A 16035-nucleotide genomic window follows, 5' to 3' on the forward strand; every position below is an offset into this window, starting at 1 on the left:
AAATAAATAAAGATAAGTTGCACACAAATTACCACCTGTCAATCACTTTTTCTGCGGGAGGTTAGTCGGTAAAAAAGGTGCACAAAGGAGCTCAGAGGAGCGCATGAGTGTTTGTGGCTGTGTGTGTGTGTGGTCACGTGATGTGCGTTTTCAGCGGACGAAGAGCTGTTCAGAAATGCTAGGTAAAACACGGTGTGGATGTGGATAATTTTCGTTCTTAAATGCCATTTTAACACTAAGATGTATTAGTGTAAACAGGACCTAAGTGTGTATTTTTCGCAAGCGAGTTTGCGACGGGGGCGGGGCAGAGGATTGGCGATGCCGGCTCTGCATCGTGTCTCAGCGATGGACGATGGCATCGTCTATCAGCCCAACCCTAGCAGGTATAATAAACAATAATAACCACTTTTAAAGCGATAGTTCATCCATAGTTATTTCAGTTTTTAAAAGTTTAAAGACAGTTTAGTTTGTTTTTTTTCGCCTCACTTTACCCTTGTGTAGCTTATTTCCTCTTTCTAAAGCTACTTCTCGTCTGACCTGTCATCAGTGTTGGGCAGTACATCGCTACAAGTAGTAATGCTACTAGCTTAACTACATTTCTCAGTAGCATGGTGGTAGCGTTGCTACTTTCTAAATCAAATAGCTTTTCTTTAGTGAAGCAGTTTTTTTGGTAAAGTAGCGCAGTAGCGTCCACACAAGCTACATTTACCATTCGCAGATCAATTGGTGTCAGCACTGATTTTGACTGAGATGTGAGGCCGGTGTCTATCCCATGAAGATAGATCCATATGATGGGAAAATGACGATTTCTTCTTCTTCTTGTTTTACGATGGTTGACAACTAACTTTTTGGTGCGTTACTGCCACCTTTCACTCTAGTTGATGATGTCGCCAAACAAGTAGGCTAACACGAGAAATTTGTTTGATGAATAGATGACTGAGGGAGAGGAGTTATTTCTGAAGCAGGATTCCTTATGACCATACCTTGAGAAGTACATGTTAAGATGCAATAACATTAATTCTGAAGCTGTGCTCAAAAATACTTAAGTAATTTATAGTAAGTACTATGATGTTTTTGAACTACACAACGGTGAAGTACTCAAATGAATTTGTTGTGGTTATGGTATTTTATTATAGTAAAATATATAGTTTACTCTATTAAAGGCTAAAGTGTAATATGGTAAAATACTGTTAGTTCATGATAGCTACTAATGATACTACATTATGTAGTGTAATTTATTAATGAAGAGTTGTAAATATATAAACATTATAATGCTTATTACAATGCTAAATATTTCCCTGGACGAGGCAGTGGCGCAGTAGGTAGTGCTGTCGCCTCACAGCAAGAAGGTCGCTGGGTCGCTGGTTCGAACCTTGGCTCAGTTGGCATTTCTGTGTGGAGTTAGCATGTTTTTGCATGTTTTTTAAATTTTTATTTTTTTTTTTGCATGTTTTTGCATGTTCGCATGTTTACATGCATGTTTTTGCATGTTCTTCGCGTGGGTTTCCTCCGGGTGCTCCGGTTTCCCCCACAGTCCAAAGTCATGCGGTACAGGTGAATTGGGTTGGCTAAATTGTCCGTAGTATGTGTGTGTGGATGTTTTCCAGAGATGGGTTGCGGCTGGAAGGGCATTCGTTGCCTAAAAACTTGCTGGATAAGTTGGCGGTTCATTCCACTGTGGCGACCCCGGATTAATAAAGGGACTAAGCCGATAAGAAACTGAATGAATGAATGAATGAATGAATATTTCCCTTTACTCTAATTTACTATAGTATTTTTAATACTCGTCTTCTTTTTTGTCCTGGATTTGCGAACGCCATTTGACATGTCATTACACTTACCAATAGTTAATCTTTTCGCACAGACATGCTGAATTCACCTGATTTGTTGACAAAAATGGTTGCGGATCCATTCCTTGGCAGTTCGCGAGTCGTTTACTGGGCCTTTTCCCCTTAGCTAAGAAACTTTCCCAAGACACTGCTTGTGGTGTATTAATTTGGGCACCCAAGTGACTAAGATGTAACCGAGAGAATACACTCGATTTTCATAATAAAATATATTTTAAATAAAAGATTGTTCAGACTCTGATAATTAATAAACTGGAAATAATTCATGATTTCTTGTGCGGTACCAGTTGATCCACGGACCGGTACTACTGGTGTAAATGATGACAGAATTTTCAGTTTTGTGTGAACTATCTTTTAAACACTTGATGTGCCTTACCTGCAAAATGTGGTAAAGACATTGTTATTTTCAACACATTTCATGGACATTCCAGGTTGGTAATTTAAAATTCCTGCTGAAATTGTTTTGATTTTAACCAAATCAATGTGTGCAGTGCCTATGGAATTTCTTTAAAAATGCTATTCTTATATTTAGGTCACAGTTTAATTTGATTTAGTCTTATCTGAAGCATATTTATTGAGTTGCAAATATTCTGAAGCACAATGTAAAAACAAATTTATGAATAATAACACAGGTCAAAATTAGAGAACAATTTCTGATCCTTCCAGCCATAGCAAAAAAATTGCTCAATCCAAATTTTCTAAAATAATTCAGATTTGTAATAACAGCTCATTCAAACCCCCCCCAAAAAGTTGTTGAAATGCACAAGATTATATTACATTGTATTATTTTATACTTGTATTTGTGAGTAGTTTACACAGTAATAAGGTCATTATATAATTGTTCATTAAGCAGGAAGCATTACACGCTGTTCATTCATTGGACCATGAATGTGTGTGTGTGTGCGCGCGCATTCAAGAACTGTAAGTTCTCTGAAGCTGTTTGAGGGCCAGATGGGGTTCGTCCACAGGAAGTGAGTCGTGTCTGTCGACTCCTGACAGATCTCTGACTTTCAGACAAGACAATCTCTCGACAGCAGCAGTTACTGGTGTGTGTATGTGTGTGTAGGAATTAGTGTTATGTGTACCATGTCACACTTCTCTGTGTGTTAATCTAGATGTGTGTAAAACCTCAAGTGTTTCTGTCACGACTGTCTCTTGTGACTATTTAGTGTAATAGCAGAATGTGGCTTTGGGATGAATATCCCATCTGCAGTCTAGGCAGTAAAGCATTACAAAAGAAACATCATTACAGTATTATATTACTTGTTGCTGTAGCTCGTTACACTGAAAAAAAATATTCAGAGATGATTCCTTGCATTTACTCATTTTTTTTCACGTTAAGTGGCTGTAAACAATTTATTTGGGTTGAATTTAAACACACAATTTAAGTTGAATTTTATTAAATTTAATATGTTTGTTTAAATTCAACACAAATGGTTTGCAACAGTTTTGCAGACAATATTTTTTCAGTGTAATAAAATAATAATACAAATTTTTATTAAGTTACAGCATTGCATTTTAATCATTGTACTGTTAGATTTTGCTGTATTTGGCTTAAAGGTTCTTGGGTGGTTCGCCAATGTATAAGATTACTCTTAATACATAAAATAAGTAAGCTGACCAAAGTTGTTACGGAGAGAAGACTTTCTTGAAGACGATGAATGGTATAGTTCCTCAGCATTGATGTTAACCCGTCGGTCTTCAAGTAACTTAATTCAAAGTACTGTCTGTGAGACAATCTTTTATGTCCTGTTTCCACTAAGTGGGACAGTACGTTAGGGGTCACCTTTATCAGGCTTGTGTTTACCCTGGTACTCTTTTGGGGGGCGTGGTGTACGGCAAAGTTTTAGTCGACTTCATTCTCGCTCAAGGAAATGTCAAAGTAAAGCTGTACTGGTCGTTCACATATCATATCTTCTCACAAAACAGATGCTTTATACCCATAAATACTTCTGTATAAATGTTTATTAATAGCTTTTCTATGAACATGATTTGATTATAACTGCAGATCAATGATGAATAGCTTACTGTAGCGTCTGCAATTATATAAGATAAATAAATTTAACATGTATGAACACATATACCCTTACAGTCTCTGATATGTTAAAAATTACAGAAAAACTACACACAGCATTCATTTAGGCATTATTTGGGTTCAAAAACAACACGCAACATATAGCGCAGTCAGTGCATACCTCTTATACATGTCTTTAATCTTCACCATCACATGTAACCTCTGTTTAAGGGTAATTCCGTTTAAGGGTAATAGTTAAACATGGCAGTTTGTTCATGGTTTTGATTGCTGAAAGAATCATTTGCTCTTGTTGTTTTTTCGCGTTTCACTCTTACTTTTGTCCGTTTCTAAAAGGATTGGATGTCAGAAGCACTTCAATAATTACGTGCACATTATTAACATCAGCTCAAGAAGTTCCTTATTTCAAAGATAGACGTGCGACACATCTTGCTCCGTCTTGGGCAACCTTTTTTTGTGCTTGGTACCCTTCCAAAAGGGTACCCAAAAAGTAGTACGGTTTATTCAATGCAACAGAACTAAAATGCACATAATCTTTCAGTACGTGAGAATATATTTTTTTTTAACGATTGTAACAACACCGAAAGACATTTACGCTGTTCGCACCAGAGAAAAAAAAATCTGCAGTAAATTACTATGTTTAGTTACAAATGTTTGAGTTCGATGTATCGCAGGATTGTAGAAAGCTTCATAAAATGCATGCAAATTATTATGATTTATTGAAAACTAATTGATAAAAATTTGTTAATATCGAGAACTAAATCTCAAGTCTGATAATGTTACATACAAATAATTTTATACTTGCATATTTTCTACTCTTTGAGTGTTGCATATCTCGTAATGTGCATTCTATATGGTTGCCATGACAACTTAGCATGCAGTCTACTTTCTGGTGTCATAAAACAAAGAAATATTGTGTCTATTGTTACAAGAGGTTCAGCTAAAAACTTTGGAGAACATTTAAAATGTTTTATATTTGATTTATACTTTTAATATTTAAAACAAAAGCTGTCATCAGATCTCTGTGTGGAGCACCGGCTGTTGTCAGACTTTTGATCAAACACAAGTCCTACAGAATTACTACAATTAATGGCAAAATTAATATTTGGAAATGTAATAATAATTATGTGGTTATTTTGGTAAAAGTAATGGTGAAAGAAAAATGGATTATGTATTCTTAATCTTTTACTTTTAATTCAAGAGCCACTTAATATCAGTGAATTCAACACAATCTCACGGCAGTTCTTAACTTTTTTAGATTTTGTGGCTAATTTGTACGAATTCATACAATTTAGTATGATTTACTCGTTCCTAGTGACTGTTGGGTTTAGAGGTGGGGTTTGGTGCCACGCCCCTATTTTTAAAATCGCACATTTTTGGGGAACACAGTAATGTAACGAATTACATTTTATATTTGTGTAATTTGATTACAGCTACTAAAGTCAATGTAATTGTGTTACTTGCATTTCAAAAACAGTTTTTAGAAGAAAAAATGCTTCTTTTAAATCACAATTTCCTCTGCAACTACAGTTAATGAGGAATGCTGGAGAGAACACAAGCTGAAATAGTTGCTGACGAGTGACTGCTGGTTTAAATGAAAATACAGACATTACTTTGATTTTTCAAGCGTAAAAACAAAAACATTACTGTGAAATACAGTCTATGTCCAGTCTCTAAAGAACTTTTGACTGCTTTTAACTTGACCAGCAACTTGAATAAAAAACATTCTATGGCAATACTCATCACCAAAGAGGACACCGGTGCCCAGAAACATGACGGCCCAACTTAGCCTAAACAGGCTAAATTGATTTTTTTATGTTGTGCATGATCGGGAGTAAACTTATCTTCTGAATGTAAAGATAAGCGTAGCTGCTTATGAGGCTGTCCACATATCGCGTCTTTTGCTTGCGCGCATATTGGTAGCGCATATTGTCATATGACAAGAACTGACCGATCAGCTTTAAACTTTGGAATATACACATTTAGGTAGACTAATTACCTGAGACAAACACAGAACACCCAAACACTGCAGTGCTTTTTCATACTTTGGATGTCACTGGTTACAGGTATCCAGTTTTCTCCATGTCTTCTTTTATGTTAAAAAAAGACTTTCAGGTTTGGAACAAGTGAATGAAGAGAGAATTTTAAGTTTTGGGTGAACTCTTCTTGTCTTGAATTTTTCAGTCTGCTGTGATCAACCCATTGTAATGTTTTTCAGTGGATATTAAATTACTGAAAGAGCTGCAGTTTATTTTAGATTTTTATAGGTATATTTAATGCTTTAAAAGTAACTTCAAAGTAAAGTAATTAGTAATCTAATTACTTTTTTGCATGAAGTAATTAGTAATGTAATCAGAATACAATTCCAGTAGTAGCCAGTAAATTGTAATCTATTCCTTTTTTAAAGTAACTTCCCAATACTGCTAACAACCAAAGAAATCCACATGTACAAAGAAAACAAAACTAATTAGTTAACAAATGAAATGATGCGTAATAAAATAAAATGACCCAGGGACAAAGCTATGAACACATGAAGAAAGGGAGGTATAGAAAGGCAGTGAAAGCTTAGACAGTAGCTGAAATCTCTCAGTAGTTATTCAGCAACCCTCTGCCCTTCCTCATTGTTATTGAATATCCATATCTTCAGTCCAACATCTACATTACCAGGATGATGATGATGAGGAAACCCGGTTGGAAAATAAATGTTTGTAAATGTAATTATAATTCTGTGGTTATTATGATGTAAGTAATTTAATTGCAATCAAAGAGTAATGTAAATAATGATACTATCATTTCAGAATCCATAATATTGCAATGGAACTTTTTGCATTCAAATGACAGTAACTAATAGAGCTGCAAATTTGTAAATAATATTCAGTTTGTGGCACAGAGTGATCGGTTGGGAGCCGGGAGGGAAGTATGAACAAGCACTTAGCAGTCAAAATGAAACCGAAAGTGTGCACTTCATTTAAATCATACCGCATTTTAGAGTTATGATTGCGACAAGCGTTTGATATGTTTTTTCTTACATAGCAAACCCACAGTTATGCATGAAAATAAATGTTTACAATGTCAGTATAACTACTCTAGCCTATATATTGTTGATAATATTGTTATAATCTGATAATAGCAAATGTCTGATTTAACCGGTAACTAAATTTGTTTATTATGACAGATTGCAAGCATATATCTCAAACATAATAATTCAACATCAGAATTATTATAAGTAGAATAGAATTATTTATAGAAACCAGTAGACCTACACATAATATTATTATCGATGTTGTGCCATATGTTTGTTTTTACCATACCTTTATTTTACATCCACAGAATCGTGATAAAATCATGATCTTTATTTTAAGCAAAAAAAATCGCTATTCTAATTTTAGCCAGAATCTAGCAGCTCTAGTAACTAATATGTAGTGTGTTACATTTCGTATTACATTTTTGCCAACTCTGCCTATATTCAAAAAGCAGGAGGCATTTAAATAAACCTATATTTGTGCCTTGCCTTGTGTGTATTAAAAAAAGACAGTTCTGAGTAAAGCGCATTTTCTCATTTTTATTATTCCTCGCTGTTTCTGTAATCTTAACAATGAAATTGCGTTTATATTCCCAGCATCTGCCATGATGGCTCAATGTTCCCGAATGTCTGGTACACTCCTCAGCTCTGCGAGGTGTCACTTAAGCTCATATCAGCTTCTGTTTGCCAATGTCCGAACACACAGAAACAGTTTGTTCTTTTGGCCGTCTGTATCTGGAAACTCTGAATGACGGTGTTGTTGAGGGTGTGTACGTGAGTGTGTTCATGCTCATTATGATGTGCTGTAGTGTTAGTGTAATGCGAGCGAATGTTCCAGATGTTAGTTAGAGGGCAAAAACAGGCTCATTCTTGGTGCTGTGATGCTTCAGTCGAGCTCTTTCACACTCTGAGGCCCATCCTTAATGTGACTGTATTTCTTTGTCTGTTGTTCCGTCTGTCTGTGTATTTCTGTCTGTCTGTTTGTATTTTTGTTTGTGTCTGTATTTCTGTATGTTTGTCTGTTTATATTTTTGTCTGTCTGTATGCATTTTTCCCTGTCTTCCTGTCTGTCTCTCTGTCTGTAATTTTATCTGCTTATATTTCTGTCTGTGTCTGTATTTCTGTCTGTATTTGTGCATATCTGTCATTTTATCTGTTTATATTTCTGTCTGTCAGTGTCTTTGTCTGTATTTTTCTCTGTCTATTATTTTTCCATCTGTATGTATTTGTTTGTCTATCTGCGGTATTCATTCATACATTCATTTTCTTGTCGGCTTAGTCCCTTTATTAATCTGGGGTCGCCACAGCAGAATGAACCGCCATCTTATCCAGTACATTTGTACGCAGCGGATGCCCTTTCAGCTGCAACCCATCTCCGGGAAACATCCACACACACACTCATACACTACGGACAATTTAGCCCACCCAATTCACCTGTACCGCATGTCTTTGGACTGTGGGGGAAACCGGAGCACCCGGAGGAAACCCACGCAAATGCAGGGAGAACATGCAAACTCCACACAGAAACGCCAACTGAGGAAAGGATCGAACCAGCGACCCAGCAACCTTCTTGCTGTGAGGCGACTACGAACTGCGCCACTGCATCACCCATCTGTCTGTATTTTTGCCCATTTTACTTTTGTCTGTTAGTATTTCTGTCTATTTGTCTGTATTTCTGCCTGTATGTACATTTGCCTGTCTCTTTGTCTGCCATTTTGTCTGTTTATATTTCTGTTTGTATTTCCGTATGTTTGTCTGTATTTTTGTTGTCTGTCTGTCTCTATGCAATTTCTTTGTCTGTCTGTTGTTATGTCTGTCTGTGTTTTTGCCCAGGCCCTGATTGGCTAATCCGGAGGACCGTGAAAATTCCCGGTGGGCCGGTCCGTTTTTTGGCCGCGAGGGCCAATGTCGCTAGCTGCTTGGACTCTCAGCAGTCGCACTTTTTTGAAACGGCTGGCAACTCCAGGGCTGAAAAGGAATCCCTCTCCGGGCCTGTTTTTGCCCTTTTGTCTTTTTTATTTTTGTCTGTCTGTCTGTCTGTATTTCTCTGTTATATCATTCTGTCCGTTTTCCTGTCTTTTTGACTGTCATTCTGTCAATTTGTCTGTCTGTATTTCTGTCTGTCTGTATGCTTGTATTTCTTTGTCTATTTGTCTGTCTGTATTTTTGCCTGTTTTATTCTTGTCTGTTTGTCGTTCTGTCTATCTGTATTTCTGTCTGTATGTATGCATGTCTGTTTCTCTGTATGTCTCTGTCTGACATTTTCATCTGTTTATATTTCTGTCTGTCTGTATTTATGGATGTTTGCCTGTTTTTGTTGTCTGTCTGTATTTTTCTCTGACTGTCTGTTGTTCTGTCTATTTTTTCGTCTGTATGTGTTTGTTTGTCTATCTGTCTGTATTTTTGTCTGTTTGTATTTCTGTCTGCATGTACATATGTCTGTCTCTGTCTGCCATTTTGTCTGTTTATATTTCTGTTTGTAATCCCGTATGTTTCTGTATTTTGTAGTCTGTCTGTCTCTATGCATTTTCTCTGTCTTTCTGTTGTTCTGTCTGTCTGTATTTTCGCCTGTTTTTATTTTTTTTTCTGTCATTCTGCCTGTCTGCATGTATTTCTGTTATATCATTCTGTCCGTTTTCCTGTCTTTTTGACTGTCATTCTGTCAATTTGTTGTTTTATTTTTGTCTGTTTGTCGTTCTGTCTGTATGTATGCATGTCTGTTTCTCTGTATGTCTCTGTCTATATTTCTGTCTGTCTGTATTTATGGATGTTTGCCTGTTTTTGTTGTCTGTCTGTATTTTTCTCTGACTGTCTGTTGTTCTGTCTATTTTTCCGTCTGTATGTATTTGTTTGTCTATCTGTCTGTATTTTTGTCTGTTTGTATTTCTGTCTGCATGTACATATGTCTGTCTCTGTCTGCCATTTTGTCTGTTTATATTTCTGTTTGTAATCTCGTATGTTTCTGTATTTTGTAGTCTGTCTGTCTCTATGCATTTTCTCTGTCTTTCTGTTGTTCTGTCTGTCTGTATTTTTGCCTGTTTTTATTTTTTTTCTGTCATTCTGCCTGTCTGCATGTATTTCTGTCTGTCTGTATTTCTGTTATATCGTTCTGCCTGTATTTCTGTCTTTTTGTCTGTCGTTCTGTCTATTTGTCTGTCTGTTTTTTTTGCCTGTTTTGTTCTTGTCTGTCTGTCGTTCTGTCTGTATGCATGTCTGTTTCTCTGTATGTCTCTGTCTGCCATTTTTGTCTGTTTATATTTCTGTCTGTCTGTATTTCTCTGTTTGTCTGTATTTCTCTGTATTTGTCTTCATGTATGCATGTCTGTCTGTCTCTCTGTCTCATTTTGTCTGTTTATATTTCTGTCTGTCTGTATTTCTGTATATTTGTCTGTCTGTTTCTATGTATTTTTCTCTGTCTGTATTTATGCCTGTTTGTCTTTTTGTCTCTTCTGTCAGTTAGTTTTTCTTTTTGTCTGTCTGTATTTCTTTGTCTTTGTGTCTGTCTATATTTTTCTGTCTGTTTGTCTTTCTGTATGTATTTCTGTCTGTCTGTATTTTTTTTCTTCCTGTTGTTTTCTTTATTTGTCTATTTGTCATTCTGTCTGTATGTATTTCTGTTTGTCTGTATTTTCCCCTGTCTGTCTGTCTGTCTGTCTGTCTGTCGTTCTGTCTGTATTTCTATTTGTCTGTCTATCTATTTCAGTTTGTCTATTCGTCTGTTTGCCTGTTTTTATTTTTGTCTGTTTTGTCTGTTTGTATTTCTGTCTATCTATCTGTCTGTAAGTCATTTTTTTCAGTTTGTATTTCTGTATTTGTTTCTGTCTGTATTTCTGTATGCTTGTCTGTAATTCTTTCTTTCTGTAATTATTTAAATCACTATGTCTGTAATTTTGTCTGTCTGTCTGTCTGTCTCTGTCTTTCTGTTTTTATTTCTATCTGTCTGTATTATTCTATCATTACGCCATTGAGCCTGTTCTGTCTATCTGTTGTTTTGTCTTTCAGTCTATTGTTCTGTATACATATTGTACTATTCTTCAGTTGTTATGTCTATCAGATGGACAATCTGTCTGTCATGCTGATTATCTTTCTGTCATTAAATATTGTTCTATCCACTGTCTGTAAATTGTCATCTTTGTCAACTGTTCTGCATCATTTTATCACTGCATCTCTGTTTTATGTCTCATCTGTTTATTATTCCGTCATTCATTTGTCCTATTATTCAAGTGTCAGTCTATCATTTTTTTTTCCAGTTCTACCATTTTATCATTTTCTACATTCTTTTTATCAGGAAATAATCTCAATCTGTAGTTCTCTCTCATTCCGGTTGCATCTGTCTGTATGTCTATCATGAAGTCTGCATTTTTTTTAAATCAATAAATGTATCCATCATTCAATATTTTATCATTTTATTGTTTTGGCAGTTGTCTTTGTCTGTCTGTCTGTATATTTATATATATCGTCATTACATCTTTCACTCCATCTGCCTGTCTTACATTCAATCTAGCATTTTTGTCTGTCTGTCAAAATTTCTTGAATAGCACACACTATGCATCCTTAGAAGTTTATTAGCAATGCTGCTTATCATCTTTGTATCCGCCTCTCTATATTTCCCTTCCCTTTTTGTCTCCTTGTTTGACAGTCGATTCTTTTTCCTTAGCATATGTCTTTGTTTATCGATCCATCTGTCTATCTGTCTGTTGTCTCCTTTTCTCCTAGCCCCACTGCAGTGGTCTTAAAGCATTTGTTCTCTGCACATGTAATCCGATTTTAATGACAATGAGAGAGAGGAGGAGGACCCCCGCTGCCATTATGTAATCCTGTTCAGCATGCACCTCTTTCTGCCAGCAACTTCACTGTCACCTTCCTCTGCTAACACACCCAGAACCAACTCTCTCTCTTGTCACTCACATATTTTCTTTCTTTCTTTCTTTCTTTCTTTCTTTCTTTCTTTCTTTCTTTCTTTCTTTCTTTCTTTCTTTCTTTCTTTCTTTCTTTCTTTCTTTCTTTCTTTCTTTCTTTCTTTCTTTCTTTCTTTCTTCCTTCCTTCCTTCCTTCCTTCCTTCCTTCCTTCCTTCCTTCCTTCCTTCCTTCCTTCCTTCCTTCCTTCCTTCCTTCCTTCCTTCCTTCCTTCCTTCCTTCCTTCCTTCCTTCCTTCCTTCCTTCCTTCCTTCCTTCCTTCCTTCCTTCCTTTCATAATTAATGCAGTATGTGACGATGGCGGTCTGTGCGAATTGACGACAATCTCATGTCACGACATAAGTCATCTCATATCCTCCTGATAAGTGAAGTTAAGTTGAGATTAATGCCATTTCACTACATGTGGGGACTGGACGTAGAAGCTTAAACATTGAACATCTGAATGAAAGACAACTGAACTTTTCAAGGCAGAATTTTTTTTATAGACTTATTTTCAAACTTCAGATTTTTGTGTTCTGGATTCACAAACTGCAGATATCCAGTTTGTTAAAATACAGTTTCAAATTTTCAAGATAAAGAAATTCAGAACATCAAATTTAATATCCTAAAATTCAAAACCAGAAATTCAGATCGTGAAATTCAGACTCAGCAGAAACTAGGTCAGGGGTGATCAACAGGGAAGAGTTGTATCAAAAGTAAATTTATAATAATTTGTGGATTATCTTACTGTCCTTAGACATCGCCCAAAGGGCATCAACTCAAAATATTTGTTTAAAGGTTGTGTGCTATCTCCTATTATTTTATGTGCCATTCTCAACACCTGCTGTTCATAATGGGACACAAGACTTTGCAGAGGAATTTCAAAAAATTTACCAATGCCTTGAAGTCTATTCTTGTTTTTTATAGACAGTGAGGAAAACCAACAAATCAAGGAAAAAGGACAAAAAACTTTCAACAAACGAATTATAAAAGGTCTTAAGATAAACTCTCTTAAGATTAAAAGATCTCTGATCAGCCTGATTAATAATTGTGTGATATTCATGTTTCTGTTTCAACAATAATAAGGGTGTGTAATATTGTGCTCCGATAATTTATAAAAATTAAACTATATATATATATATATATATATATATATATATATATATATATATGTATATATATATATATATATATATATATATGTATATATATATATATATATATATGTATATATATATATATATATATATATGTATATATATATGTATATATATATATATATATATATATATATATATATATGTATATATATATATATATGTATATATATATATATGTATATATATATATATATGTATATATATATATGTATATATGTATATATATACATATATATATACATATATATATATATATATATATATATATATATATATATATATATATATATATATATATACTGTTATTGCACAGCCGATACACAAAAAGACATCCTTTACATACACACACAAACGTGTGGTCACGACATGCTTTTTATTTGCATATGTATGCGTCTGTGTGTTCATATATGCAGAGCTTTGTCTGTCGGGAGTGGATCAGGCAGGGAATGATCTGTTTCTAAGCAACCGTCGCATCTGTAGAGTTTTTGGTTCCTTTGCACCACCGCATCCTCTCCAGCAGATTCACATTGTTCCCAGAGCTCTTAAAAGTGTTATTACATTTTAATGAAGTCTAAAACAGTGCTCGTTACTTCATTAGCAGTGTTCGGAATCAGAAACTTTCCAGCCTGACAGATGGCTGCTTTTTACAGGTTTAACGGTAGACCTAAGCTGGTTTGTTACCTTTAAATTTAGCTAAAGTGTCACATAACACAGCTGCAAGAAGATTCTGGCTTTGTCACGAAGCAGATGTCCTTAACAAATGGTGTGTGGGAATTATGTCATAAATACTGTATTTATGATTTGACTGTGAATGAACGCTATACAGCATTGTCACTATAGGGCTGCACAATGTATTGTTTTAGCATCTATATTGAAGTGTGTGCACGTATGTAAAGAATAGTTGATCAGGTACAACTGTTCAGAACATCTGTGAATTTTTGGAGTCATTTCAGGTTAACCATAATAAAGTGGATGTTTTTCATTTGCTTGTTTTAAAGGCCTGTGTAAACATTTTCAAGAGTTCAAAGCATTTGGGCACAAGGAATTAATACGTTTGTAATTTTAACATGGATGAATTGTATTTAATTATTTACACAATTTAGAACCTCCACTACCTGACAAAAGTCTAGTCGTTGATCCCAGTTGTAAGAGCAACAAATAATAACTTGACTTCTAGTTAATCATTGGAAAAGTGGCAGAAGGTGGATTTTTCTGATGAATCATCAGTTGAACTGCATCCCAATCATCTCCTATTAGATGATGAAGACCTATTGGAACCCACATGGACCCAAGACTTTCACAGAAATCAGTCAAGTTTGGTAAAGAAAAACCAAGGTTTGGGGTTACATTTAGTATGGGGGTGTGTGAGATATCTGCAGAGCAGATAGCAACATCAACAGCATGAGGTCTCGAGAAATTTGTGCTGCCCATTACATTACAGACCATAGGAGAGGGCAAATTCTTCAGCAGGATAGTGCTCCTCATATTTCAGCCTCCACATCAAAGTTCCTGAAAGCAAAGAAGGTCAAGGTGCTCCAGGATTGGCCAGCCAAGTCCCCAGCCATGAAAATTCTTGAGTATGTCATCTAGAGGCCTTTGCCTTTCATATAAGCCACTTCTGATACCAAATGATCAACTAGAAGTCAAGTTATACCTAAAGCTTGGATAGGTGACAATACTTTTTTCAGGTTCATTTTGTATATTAACATAACAGATATCCATACAGCAGTGCATATTACCATGTATCTTGTCACATTTGCCATGCAAAAACTGTGCAAAGTTAAACGTATGCACTGTGTGCATGTGTCTGTGTGTGTATGTGAACTGTAACAAAATCATGTAATGCTCTTTGAAAGGCTTGATTTAACTCCACAACAAACACAAGATCTGCTTACTTTGTATGTCACTGTGCTGTTTATCTGATGCAGCCAAGGTGGAGAATAAGGCACACTCTAGCAGGCACATGGAAACGGCGGGTCGGGAGAGCTAGCATTGAAGGCACAGGCAACAAAAACAGCTATATTGTGTTTAGATAAGAAACTTCCAACATTTTGAAAGGTCTAATTAATAATCTGAAAAGTGTTTGAGCTAAAACTTTACAGACACGTTCTGGAGACATAAAAGATTTATCTTAAATCTTGAAAAAGGGGTAAAATAGGTGGCCTTTAACATGTGAGTATAACAAATAAGTAAAAGTACTTAATGGGAAAGATTTTAGTCACTAAATATGAATTAGTACCTTTAGCATGAACAGATACTAGTACAATTTTTATTTAAATGTTATGAAAACTTGCCATAATAATACAGAAATTAAAAGACCAGACTCACACTTTATGATGTGAACTATAAGTGAACCAAATACAAATACAACATGTTAAAAGAAATCAATAAACCTCGAGATGCTTACAGTGAGTTTAAAACAGCTGTGGGGCATTGTTATGCTAAAAACAGAAAACTTTTAAATAAGTTTTAAAAGTGTGCCTATAACTTTAGTCACTGCAGTCTGCTTCTGGTTTTTTTTTTTTGACCTCCCTCAGGTAACGGATGCATTCTGCTGTGTAAAAAGGGTTTACCATTTGCGGTTGAATTAAAATGCTGGATATTCATGACCGTCAGCTCAAATAGACGCTGCTGACTCAGTAAGTCATTCTGCTGAGATATCAGTTGCAGAAGAGGTCATTGACTTTGACCTCGGACCAGTTTTCTGTCATGAAACAAAGAACTGGATTTGGAGGGAAATCTGGAAAAAATCCCAACCACTGTGCGACTCGAACAGACTGCTGGTGTCTTGCCAAATACAAGAACAGATTAAAAACAGAACCTTCTGGACCTTTTAAACAAGATATTTGCAATATTTGTCACTGTGTGTTCAACACACAAGCTCAAACAGGTCTTGAACAAGTGTAGGGTGAGTATATAAAGACAGAATTAGCATTTTTGGGTGAACTATCTCTTTAAATTGTGCTGTGTTATCTACTTTGCAGTATTGTTCAGTTATGATATTTATGTAATCCTCTAAGATTATGTTTACCCTTCCCTTTAAGGTTCAGAAGAGTTGAACGACATCTTGGATTGGGA

General features: G+C 35.5%; 2 protein-coding genes and 1 long non-coding RNA gene across 8 annotated transcripts in view; 2 read left to right on the forward strand and 1 right to left on the reverse strand.

The window, feature by feature from the left end:
• Positions 1–16035, forward strand: part of klhl24a (kelch-like family member 24a) — an 802375-nt gene that overhangs the window by 223538 nt on the left and 562802 nt on the right. The window lies entirely within an intron of this gene.
• Positions 1–16035, forward strand: part of ece2a (endothelin converting enzyme 2a) — a 142325-nt gene that overhangs the window by 12808 nt on the left and 113482 nt on the right. The window lies entirely within an intron of this gene.
• On the reverse strand, positions 8433–11300 carry LOC148679739 (uncharacterized). Its single transcript, XR_015941940.1, has 2 exons — positions 9677–11300; positions 8433–9209 (listed from the first exon to the last, which is right to left on the reverse strand). It is a non-coding gene; the product is annotated as an uncharacterized LOC148679739 (long non-coding RNA).

Source organism: Danio rerio, chromosome 2 (genome assembly GCF_052040795.2).
Source record: "Danio rerio strain M-AB ecotype USA chromosome 2, GRCz13ab, whole genome shotgun sequence".
Taxonomy (NCBI): domain Eukaryota; kingdom Metazoa; phylum Chordata; class Actinopteri; order Cypriniformes; family Danionidae; genus Danio; species Danio rerio.